Source organism: Schistocerca americana, unplaced genomic scaffold (assembly GCF_021461395.2).
Source record: "Schistocerca americana isolate TAMUIC-IGC-003095 unplaced genomic scaffold, iqSchAmer2.1 HiC_scaffold_97, whole genome shotgun sequence".
Lineage (NCBI taxonomy): Eukaryota > Metazoa > Arthropoda > Insecta > Orthoptera > Acrididae > Schistocerca > Schistocerca americana.
The window spans coordinates 662,501-672,500 of record NW_025726752.1 but is presented as its reverse complement, the minus strand read 5'-3'; the positions used below and the strand labels follow the sequence as shown (position 1 = coordinate 672,500).

The following is a 10,000-nucleotide window of genomic DNA, read 5'->3' as shown; positions in this document are numbered from 1 at the left end:
CTTACAACAATGTGTACCTTAACCTAACCTATATCGTACCGTAACCTAACCTATATCGTACCGTAACCTAACCTATGTCGTACCGTAACCTAACCTATGTCGTACCGTAACCTAACCTATGTCGTACCGTAACCTAACCTATGTCGTACCGTAACCTAACCTATGTCGTACCGTAACCTAACCTATGTCGTACCGTAACCTAACCTATGTCGTACCGTAACCTAACCTATGTCGTACCGTAACCTAACCTATGTCGTACCTTAACCTAACCTATGTCGTACCTTAACCTAACCTATGTCGTACCTTAACCTAACCTATGTCGTACCTTAACCTAACCTATGTCGTACCTTAACCTAACCTATGTCGTACCTTAACCTAACCTATGTCGTACCTTAACCTAACCTATGTCGTACCTTAACCTAACCTATGTCGTACCTTAACCTAACCTATGTCGTACCTTAACCTAACCTATGTCGTACCTTAACCTAACCTATGTCGTACCTTAACCTAACCTATGTCGTACCTTAACCTAACCTATGTCGTACCTTAACCTAACCTATGTCGTACCTTAACCTAACCTATGTCGTACCTTAACCTAACCTATGTCGTACCTTAACCTAACCTATGTCGTACCTTAACCTAACCTATGTCGTACCTTAACCTAACCTATGTCGTACCTTAACCTAACCTATGTCGTACCTTAACCTAACCTATGTCGTACCTTAACCTAACCTATGTCGTACCTTAACCTAACCTATGTCGTACCTTAACCTAACCTATGTCGTACCTTAACCTAACCTATGTCGTACCTTAACCTAACCTATGTCGTACCTTAACCTAACCTATGTCGTACCTTAACCTAACCTATGTCGTACCTTAACCTAACCTATGTCGTACCTTAACCTAACCTATGTCGTACCTTAACCTAACCTGTATTGCGCCTTAACCTAACCTGTATTGCGCCTTAACGTAACCTGTATTGCGCCTTAACGTAACCTGTATTGCGCCTTAACGTAACCTGTATTGCGCCTTAACGTAACCTGTATTGCGCCTTAACGTAACCTGTATTGCGCCTTAACGTAACCTGTATTGCGCCTTAACGTAACCTGTATTGCGCCTTAACGTAACCTGTATTGCGCCTTAACGTAACCTGTATTGCGCCTTAACGTAACCTGTATTGCGCCTTAACGTAACCTGTATTGCGCCTTAACGTAACCTGTATTGCGCCTTAACGTAACCTGTATTGCGCCTTAACGTAACCTGTATTGCGCCTTAACGTAACCTGTATTGCGCCTTAACGTAACCTGTATTGCGCCTTAACGTAACCTGTATTGCGCCTTAACGTAACCTGTATTGCGCCTTAACGTAACCTGTATTGCGCCTTAACGTAACCTGCATTGCGCCTTAACGTAACCTGCATTGCGCCTTAACGTAACCTGTATTGCGCCTTAACGTAACCTGTATTGCGCCTTAACGTAACCTGTATTGCGCCTTAACGTAACCTGTATTGCGCCTTAACGTAACCTGTATTGCGCCTTAACGTAACCGATATTGCGCCTTAACGTAACCTATATTGCGCCGTAACGTAACCTATATTGCGCCGTAACGTAACCCACATTGCCCCTTAACGTAACCCACATTGCCCCTTAACGTAACCCACATTGCCCCTTAACGTAACCCAACACACGTTGGGCCTTAACCCAACACACGTTGGGCCTTAACCCAACACACGTTGGGCCTTAACCCAACACACGTTGGGCCTTAACCCAACACACGTTGGGCCTTAACCCAACACACGTTGGGCCTTAACCCAACACACGTTGGGCCTTAACCCAACACACGTTGGGCCTTAACCCAACACACGTTGGGCCTTAACCCAACACACGTTGGGCCTTAACCCAACACACGTTGGGCCTTAACCCAACACACGTTGGGCCTTAACCCAACACACGTTGGGCCTTAACCTGCTCTGTAATTGTCATACGACGCGTTAAATTAGTGTAGTGTTGCCTAACTGCAACCCCCGCAATATAGTTTGCTACTCGCACTGCCCGGTCCCCAGTGTATCGCTTCATGTTAAACACCTTGCAGCTATACACTGTAATGTGGATGGCAGCAGGACGTACATGCTCAATGCCCTTTGCAGTTGTTCATTGGCATTTGCAGTTGTTCATTGGCATTCGCATGTGCGAAGCACTTAGCCTACGCTGTGGTACGGCCTGTGTCAACTGTCCGCTGATGTTGTACGTCCAAATCACACACTGTACTGCACATTGGTCCTCATGTACTGAATGATACATCGTGGTACATGTGACCGTACAACGACTGCGCCAACAACGGCGAACCATGCGGTCCAAATGTTGTGCACTCAGCTACGTGTCGTCTCCCTATAAGAGCTGGATTGCAGTGTGGTATGCCCTGGATGGCGATCAGCATGAGCCGTCTGTTGATGTAGTGGCGCGTGTTGTCAGACGTAGTCGTCTCTTCTCACACACCGTGATAGCATGGTGCACTGCGTTCCACATCTGCGACATGCGACAGAGGCCGGTTGACAGTCGTTCGCGCAATGGACATCGCATACGTACGGGGGCCACCTTCCACGTGTTCGCGAAGCGTGCACATGTTGTTGCGTGTATGTGGGCAGACATAGTGTGTCGTGACACCTGACACAGGCATGCAACAATCGTTGAATTTGCAAATGGCGATGGACGCCTACGTTTGCTGGTGACGTTATGCAAATGAACAACTGGTAAACCGTTGTGGTGCGGTTGTTCTCGCTAGAGGTGAATCAGTGATGGCGACGATCGGTTGAGCTACCAACCGGTTGTTCCAGCGATACCCACCATGCCCACGAACGTGAATGGCATCTGGGTGTGAAGCGATACGCGGCGGTGGCTGGGTGGGACCGTCCCCGGCCGGTGAGGGGGGGCCTCCCGGCGTGCTGGCCGCGCGGTGCGTGGGCGCACGCGCTACAGCCGGCTGGTGGGGGCGGCCAGTGGCAGGCGCGCCGGCCGACGGAGGCGGCAGGCGGCGCAGCTGCGCGCCGGCGCACCCTGCACGCGGCGCCGTGCGGCCAAAGTAGGTCCTCGCGGGCCCGGTGCGAAGCGCGGTGGACATCTGCAGTGTGCTGGTCCGATTGAGGACTGTGTGCGCTGAGGATGCGCCGCCGCCCGGCGCTCGGCGCCGCGACGCCGTCTGCTGCTCGGTCGCCTCTGCGGTTCTCGCAGGTGGTTTGTATCGCAGCTGTGCGGACGTGTTGGCGCGTGCGCTGTGCTGGGAGAGTTCGCTTCGGCACCCAAGTGGGGCTTTTGTCCTTCTGTGGCGCTGGCGTTGGAGCTGCCGGTCACCGTAGGTGGCGCGTGTTGTCTCCCGCCGGCAATGCCACGACAGCACGCTCCCGGGCCTCTGTCGGCAGCGGCAAGCTCAGTTGGGAGCACGGGTGGTCGCACCTAAAGCGTCTACTCGCCAAACTCCGGGCGATTGCGCCTCTCTCGAACCCGACCAAGTACTTAGGACGGCGCTGCGCGCCGCCGGGACCTGAGAGGGTTTCGAGGTGTATTGTGCAGGGGAGCTCAGCCTCCTCCTGTTTGCAGAATAATTGAGCGGACGCTTGCGTGTTCGCGCGGGCCCCCGGGACACACTCCCGGGCGGCCGGCTGCTCAGCTCTAGTTGACGCAGCTCCCTGGTTGATCCTGCCAGTAGTCATATGCTTGTCTCAAAGATTAAGCCATGCATGTCTCAGTACAAGCCGCATTAAGGTGAAACCGCGAATGGCTCATTAAATCAGTTATGGTTCCTTAGATCGTACCCACGTTACTTGGATAACTGTGGTAATTCTAGAGCTAATACATGCAAACAGAGTCCCGACCAGAGATGGAAGGGACGCTTTTATTAGATCAAAACCAATCGGTCGGCTCGTCCGGTCCGTTTGCCTTGGTGACTCTGAATAACTTTGGGCTGATCGCACGGTCCTCGTACCGGCGACGCATCTTTCAAATGTCTGCCTTATCAACTGTCGATGGTAGGTTCTGCGCCTACCATGGTTGTAACGGGTAACGGGGAATCAGGGTTCGATTCCGGAGAGGGAGCCTGAGAAACGGCTACCACATCCAAGGAAGGCAGCAGGCGCGCAAATTACCCACTCCCGGCACGGGGAGGTAGTGACGAAAAATAACGATACGGGACTCATCCGAGGCCCCGTAATCGGAATGAGTACACTTTAAATCCTTTAACGAGTATCTATTGGAGGGCAAGTCTGGTGCCAGCAGCCGCGGTAATTCCAGCTCCAATAGCGTATATTAAAGTTGTTGCGGTTAAAAAGCTCGTAGTTGGATTTGTGTCCCACGCTGTTGGTTCACCGCCCGTCGGTGTTTAACTGGCATGTATCGTGGGACGTCCTGCCGGTGGGGCGAGCCGAAGGCGTGCGACGCGCCTCGTGCGTGCTCGTGCGTCCCGAGGCGGACCCCGTTGCAATCCTACCAGGGTGCTCTTGAGTGAGTGTCTCGGTGGGCCGGCACGTTTACTTTGAACAAATTAGAGTGCTTAAAGCAGGCAAGCCCGCCTGAATACTGTGTGCATGGAATAATGGAATAGGACCTCGGTTCTATTTTGTTGGTTTTCGGAACCCGAGGTAATGATTAATAGGGACAGGCGGGGGCATTCGTATTGCGACGTTAGAGGTGAAATTCTTGGATCGTCGCAAGACGAACAGAAGCGAAAGCATTTGCCAAGTATGTTTTCATTAATCAAGAACGAAAGTTAGAGGTTCGAAGGCGATCAGATACCGCCCTAGTTCTAACCATAAACGATGCCAGCCAGCGATCCGCCGCAGTTCCTCCGATGACTCGGCGGGCAGCCTCCGGGAAACCAAAGCTTTTGGGTTCCGGGGGAAGTATGGTTGCAAAGCTGAAACTTAAAGGAATTGACGGAAGGGCACCACCAGGAGTGGAGCCTGCGGCTTAATTTGACTCAACACGGGAAACCTCACCAGGCCCGGACACCGGAAGGATTGACAGATTGATAGCTCTTTCTTGATTCGGTGGGTGGTGGTGCATGGCCGTTCTTAGTTGGTGGAGCGATTTGTCTGGTTAATTCCGATAACGAACGAGACTCTAGCCTGCTAACTAGTCGCGTGACATCCTTCGTGCTGTCAGCGATTACTTTTCTTCTTAGAGGGACAGGCGGCTTCTAGCCGCACGAGATTGAGCAATAACAGGTCTGTGATGCCCTTAGATGTTCTGGGCCGCACGCGCGCTACACTGAAGGAATCAGCGTGTCTTCCTAGGCCGAAAGGTCGGGGTAACCCGCTGAACCTCCTTCGTGCTAGGGATTGGGGCTTGCAATTGTTCCCCATGAACGAGGAATTCCCAGTAAGCGCGAGTCATAAGCTCGCGTTGATTACGTCCCTGCCCTTTGTACACACCGCCCGTCGCTACTACCGATTGAATGATTTAGTGAGGTCTTCGGACTGGTACGCGGCATTGACTCTGTCGTTGCCGATGCTACCGGAAAGATGACCAAACTTGATCATTTAGAGGAAGTAAAAGTCGTAACAAGGTTTCCGTAGGTGAACCTGCGGAAGGATCATTACCGACTAGACTGCATGTCGTTCGATGTGCGTGTCGTGTCGCGCAACACGCTACCTGTACGGCTCGCAGTAGCCGTGCGCCGCGTGCGGAACCACGCGTGCTTCTCAAAACTAACGCCAATGTTGTGTGGTACGAGCGCTGAAGCGCTGGAGCGGCTGGCCTGCGGCACCTGGCGCCTGGCGCCGGTTTTGAATGACTTTCGCCCGACTGCCTGTCCGCTCCGGTGTGGAGCCGTACGACGCCCATCGGCCGTGAGGCCGTTGGACACAGAACGCTTGAACAGGGGCCGCCACACGCCTACGTCCCGCCTATGCAACTGTCTTGAAAGAGACAGTGGAAACTAAGAAAAGATCACCCAGGACGGTGGATCACTCGGCTCGTGGGTCGATGAAGAACGCAGCAAATTGCGCGTCGACATGTGAACTGCAGGACACATGAACATCGACGTTTCGAACGCACATTGCGGTCCATGGATTCCGTTCCCGGGCCACGTCTGGCTGAGGGTCGGCTACGTATACTGAAGCGCGCGGCGTTTGCCCCGCTTCGCAGACCTGGGAGCGTCGCGGCCGCCTGTGGGGCCGGCCGCGCCTCCTGAAACGTGCGATGCGCGCCCGTCGCCTGGCGGTTCGCATACCGGTACTTACTCGGTAGCGTGCACAGCCGGCTGGCGGTGTGGCGTGCGACACCTCGTACAACGACCTCAGAGCAGGCGAGACTACCCGCTGAATTTAAGCATATTACTAAGCGGAGGAAAAGAAACTAACAAGGATTCCCCCAGTAGCGGCGAGCGAACAGGGAAGAGTCCAGCACCGAACCCCGCAGGCTGCCGCCTGTCGTGGCATGTGGTGTTTGGGAGGGTCCACTACCCCGACGCCTCGCGCCGAGCCCAAGTCCAACTTGAATGAGGCCACGGCCCGTAGAGGGTGCCAGGCCCGTAGCGGCCGGTGCGAGCGTCGGCGGGACCTCTCCTTCGAGTCGGGTTGCTTGAGAGTGCAGCTCCAAGTGGGTGGTAAACTCCATCTGAGACTAAATATGACCACGAGACCGATAGCGAACAAGTACCGTGAGGGAAAGTTGAAAAGAACTTTGAAGAGAGAGTTCAAAAGTACGTGAAACCGTTCTGGGGTAAACGTGAGAAGTCCGAAAGGTCGAACGGGTGAGATTCACGCCCATCCGGCCACAGGCCTCCGCCCTCGGCAGATGGGGCCGGCCGCCCGCGCGGAGCAATCCGCGGCGGGGTCGTGTCCGGTTGCCTTTCCACTCGCCGCGGGGTGGGGCCGTTCCGGTGTGCGGTGGGCCGCACTTCTCCCCTAGTAGGACGTCGCGACCCGCTGGGTGCCGGCCTACGGCCCGGGTGCGCAGCCTGTCCTTCCGCGGGCCTCGGTTCGCGTCTGTTGGGCAGAGCCCCGGTGTCCTGGCTGGCTGCCCGGCGGTATATCTGGAGGAGTCGATTCGCCCCTTTGGGCGCTCGGGCTCCCGGCAAGCGCGCGCGGTTCTTCCCGGATGACGGACCTACCTGGCCCGGCCCCGGACCCGCGCCGCTGTTGGCTCGGGATGCTCTCGGGCGGAATAATCGCTCCCGTCAGCGGCGCTTCAGCTTTGGACAATTTCACGACCCGTCTTGAAACACGGACCAAGGAGTCTAACATGTGCGCGAGTCATTGGGCTGTACGAAACCTAAAGGCGTAATGAAAGTGAAGGTCTCGCCTTGCGCGGGCCGAGGGAGGATGGGGCTTCCCCGCCCTTCACGGGGCGGCGGCCTCCGCACTCCCGGGGCGTCTCGTCCTCATTGCGAGGTGAGGCGCACCTAGAGCGTACACGTTGGGACCCGAAAGATGGTGAACTATGCCTGGCCAGGACGAAGTCAGGGGAAACCCTGATGGAGGTCCGTAGCGATTCTGACGTGCAAATCGATCGTCGGAGCTGGGTATAGGGGCGAAAGACTAATCGAACCATCTAGTAGCTGGTTCCCTCCGAAGTTTCCCTCAGGATAGCTGGTGCTCGTACGAGTCTCATCCGGTAAAGCGAATGATTAGAGGCCTTGGGGCCGAAACGACCTCAACCTATTCTCAAACTTTAAATGGGTGAGATCTCCGGCTTGCTTGATATGCTGAAGCCGCGAGCAAACGACTCGGATCGGAGTGCCAAGTGGGCCACTTTTGGTAAGCAGAACTGGCGCTGTGGGATGAACCAAACGCCGAGTTAAGGCGCCCGAATCGACGCTCATGGGAAACCATGAAAGGCGTTGGTTGCTTAAGACAGCAGGACGGTGGCCATGGAAGTCGGAATCCGCTAAGGAGTGTGTAACAACTCACCTGCCGAAGCAACTAGCCCTGAAAATGGATGGCGCTGAAGCGTCGTGCCTATACTCGGCCGTCAGTCTGGCAGTCATGGCCGGTCCTTGCGGCCGGCCGCGAAGCCCTGACGAGTAGGAGGGTCGCGGCGGTGGGCGCAGAAGGGTCTGGGCGTGAGCCTGCCTGGAGCCGCCGTCGGTGCAGATCTTGGTGGTAGTAGCAAATACTCCAGCGAGGCCCTGGAGGGCTGACGAGGAGAAGGGTTTCGTGTGAACAGCCGTTGCACACGAGTCAGTCGATCCTAAGCCCTAGGAGAAATCCGATGTTGATGGGGGCCGTCATAGCATGATGCACTTTGTGCTGGCCCCCGTTGGGCGAAAGGGAATCCGGTTCCTATTCCGGAACCCGGCAGCGGAACCGATACAAGTCGGGCCCCTCTTTTAGAGATGCTCGTCGGGGTAACCCAAAAGGACCCGGAGACGCCGTCGGGAGATCGGGGAAGAGTTTTCTTTTCTGCATGAGCGTTCGAGTTCCCTGGAATCCTCTAGCAGGGAGATAGGGTTTGGAACGCGAAGAGCACCGCAGTTGCGGCGGTGTCCCGATCTTCCCCTCGGACCTTGAAAATCCGGGAGAGGGCCACGTGGAGGTGTCGCGCCGGTTCGTACCCATATCCGCAGCAGGTCTCCAAGGTGAAGAGCCTCTAGTCGATAGAATAATGTAGGTAAGGGAAGTCGGCAAATTGGATCCGTAACTTCGGGATAAGGATTGGCTCTGAGGATCGGGGCGTGTCGGGCTTGGTCGGGAAGTGGGTCAGCGCTAACGTGCCGGGCCTGGGCGAGGTGAGTGCCGTAGGGGTGCCGGTAAGTGCGGGCGTTTAGCGCGGGCGTGGTCTGCTCTCGCCGTTGGTTGGCCTCGTGCTGGCCGGCGGTGCAGGATGCGCGCGCCTGCGCGGCGTTCGCGCCCCGGTGCTTCAACCTGCGTGCAGGATCCGAGCTCGGTCCCGTGCCTTGGCCTCCCACGGATCTTCCTTGCTGCGAGGCCGCGTCCGCCTTAGCGTGCTCCTCCGGGGGCGCGCGGGTGCGCGGATTCTCTTCGGCCGCCATTCAACGATCAACTCAGAACTGGCACGGACTGGGGGAATCCGACTGTCTAATTAAAACAAAGCATTGCGATGGCCCTAGCGGGTGTTGACGCAATGTGATTTCTGCCCAGTGCTCTGAATGTCAACGTGAAGAAATTCAAGCAAGCGCGGGTAAACGGCGGGAGTTAACTATGACTTCTCTTAATCTAGCCAAATGCCTCGTCATCTAATTAGTGACGCGCATGAATGGATTAACGAGATTCCCGCTGTCCCTATCTACTACTTCGGGACCCTGCGTCCTGACCGGGTGTGCAGTAAGACCCGTACAAGGGCAACTACCGTGTCGGAGCAGGGTCCGAGCGCTGGCCACGCTACGAAGTCGGGTCCCCGGGTGGCGGATAGGGGAACGCCTCCCGTAATAGGAGGTAGCTGCCGAATATATGTCAATAGGTAGCCCCGGACCAAGGCCCCATGAGCTTCTCTGGGGGCCCTCTGTAGTGGAGGGTTGCTGCTGAATATATTGAACAGGCAGTGCCATGCAGGATCCTCCTGCCGACCTTGTAGTAAGTCCCCTTTTGCCGTTGGGGGCAAACAGGAGTTGGTATGGGTCCGGTCTCCTGTAGTGGGAGTCTGTCACGAATATGCTGAATAAGTGACTGTATGGGACCCTCTGTAGTGGAGGGTTGCTACCGAATATGTTGAATAGGTGGTGCCAGACCAGTCCATGGTAATATAGGGTTGTTGTCCAGGGCCATCGTTTGAGGAAGTCGGGCCACGTTTTTCAGCGTGGGAATCACTAGTAACCGAGAGCCTTTGGCCACGATGTTACCCTGCAGACTGCATGGCAACTACCCTTAGAACTGTCATGTTTCTACCCGATCCCTAGCTCACATGCGCTAGGCGGTAAAGGGCGAGACTGGCAGATCAGTAATGCAGTAGAGGGCCGCGTATGGTGGCATCGGCCGTAACTCGTCTCTGGCTGCAAGAGGAGTCTTGCTAACACGAGTAGCGTGGTGGTAAAAGACCACGCGAAAAAG

At 55.5% G+C, this 10,000-nt stretch overlaps 2 non-coding genes and 1 pseudogene across 2 annotated transcripts; all 3 read left to right on the top strand.

Moving 5' to 3' along the window:
• Positions 1-3,679: 3,679 nt before the first annotated feature.
• Positions 3,680-5,589, top strand: LOC124593015. Its single transcript, XR_006977766.1, has one exon. It is a non-coding gene; the product is annotated as a small subunit ribosomal RNA (ribosomal RNA).
• Positions 5,590-5,940: 351 nt separating this feature from the next.
• LOC124593139 lies at positions 5,941-6,095 on the top strand. The gene has a single exon (XR_006977860.1). It is a non-coding gene; the product is annotated as a 5.8S ribosomal RNA (ribosomal RNA).
• Positions 6,096-6,283: 188 nt separating this feature from the next.
• The window catches only part of LOC124593087, a 6,183-nt pseudogene continuing 2,466 nt past the window's right edge, over positions 6,284-10,000 (top strand).